Source organism: Eimeria acervulina, genomic scaffold (genome assembly GCF_000499425.1).
Source record: "Eimeria acervulina Houghton genomic scaffold, Eah_scaff566, whole genome shotgun sequence".
Taxonomy (NCBI): domain Eukaryota; phylum Apicomplexa; class Conoidasida; order Eucoccidiorida; family Eimeriidae; genus Eimeria; species Eimeria acervulina.
Window position 1 is genome coordinate 10512 of NW_013549724.1, and position 2144 is coordinate 12655.

Sequence of the window (2144 nt, forward strand, 5' to 3'; positions counted from 1 at the left end):
CTTTATATTTGTCTGTCTCATCCCAGTGAATATAAATCTATTTATTATTTTGTTAATATAGGCATACTTAATAATTGTTCATTTAATATTTGTTTTATTTTTTATTTTATGTTTGTTTACTCAGCGGATACTTCTTAACAAAACCTTCGTCCAGCTGTATATACTTCCATCTGCGTATATTAATATCTGTTTATATAATATTTACTCATATAATAGTCATTTATATAATAACTATTTATATAATATTTATTTATATTTGCTTAATATTTGTTTAGTTCTGTTGTATTCTATTAAAACGAAAAAAAATTGTATTGAGTTGACATTCACAAGAAATATAAATGCACAAATATATATATATATATATATATAAACAAAACAAAACGTATAAAACAAATAAAACAAATAAACAAATAAGCAAACAAACAAACAAAGAAGCAGAGAGCGTTTAAAACATATGTATTAATTAAGCTGTCTCCACAGTCTTACACTTCCATCTGTTGCTGCGGTGCACAGACGCTGCGAAAGAAAATCTGTTTTTAATATAACTGCTGGAGCATCATGAGCCTTACCCCACACCCCTTGTTGGGGTGTATAGGGAGCTCTATTTCCCTCTCCTTGAGTATTATAATTATTTTCAGGTGTCTGTACAGCTGAAGCTGCAGCAAGGATATCCCAGAAGTAGATACAGCCATCTTCGCTTCCACAGAGTGCATAAGGTTTTTCTTTTTCAATTTTATTGAATTTGTTTGTCTTATCTTTTTCTAACAACTCATCTATTACACGCAAAGACGCTCCTTCGCCTTCTCTGTCAAATATACCGCTATCCCCAACAGCAGCAGCAGCAGCAGCACCAGTAGCAGCAGCAGCAGCAGCAGCAGCAGCAGGAACAGGAGGTAGAGGCTTAGAAGAAACGAGAAAATCACTTTGCAAGCGATAGCAATTGCTGCGGCTCTGCTTATGCCCCCAAAATGCATGCATGCATTCGCCTGTCTCCGCAGCCACTAACCTCAAGCTCGAGTCTACGCAAGATAATAATAAAACAAAGCCTTCGTCTGAAGCACTGACCCTATAAACCAACAGCAGCAGCAGCAGAAGCAGCAGCAAGAGTAGCAGCAGCAGCAGCAGCAGCAGAAGCAAGGAGCACCAGCAGCACAAGCAGCAGCAGCAGCAGCAGCAGAAGGAGCAGCAGAAGGAGCAGCAGCACAAACACAAGAGGGGGACGTGAATAAAATCAACAGAGACAAACACTCTCCTAAACACAATGGCTGTTGCAGCAGAAACGGCAGCACCGGCAGCAGCAACAGCTGCTGCAGCAGCATCAGCACCATCATCATCATCAGCAGCAGCAACAGCACCAGCAGCACCAAGAGCACTAGCATCAGCATCAGCACCAAGAGCAGCAGCAGCAGCATCAGCCGCAGCAGCAGAACCAAGAGCAGCAGCATCAGCAACAACAGCAGCACCAGCAGCACCAAGAGCAGCAGCAGCAGCATCAGCATCAGCATCAGCATCAGCAGCAGCAGCAGCAGCAGCAGCAGCAGCAGCAGCATACCAAGTGATAGGAGCTGCATACGCATCAAGGTGAAGCATGCCTTTTCTTAAGTCGTAGGTGTACAGACAGCCGTCGAACGAAGCCACCACCAACTTATCCCCCAAATCAATCATTCTGAAATAACAAACAAATCAATCTACAAAATTAATATAATATATATATGTATATTCATATATAGATATAGATATATACATGTATATAGTATACACACACATATATATATATATATATATAAATATATATATATATATATGCATATAGAGAGAGTGGCAGACATATGCAGATCTACAGATATAAATGTACATGCATATAAATATATATAGATATAATATATACCTATCTATATACAGCCAGCAACAGCAGCAGCAGCAGCATTAGGAGCAGCAGCAGCAGCAGCATCATTATACTGAATAAAGCTGCTGCTAGAGATAAAGAGAGTGCTTACGCAGAGACAGTGTCTCTAGGCTCCTGAAGAATTTGAACAAAGTCAAATCTCCTCGCGTTGCTGCGAATATCAAAGAGGCGGACGGAGCCGTCTTCGCCGCCTATTGCTGCTATGTGATTCGCGTTGCTGCTGCTGCTGCTGCTGCTG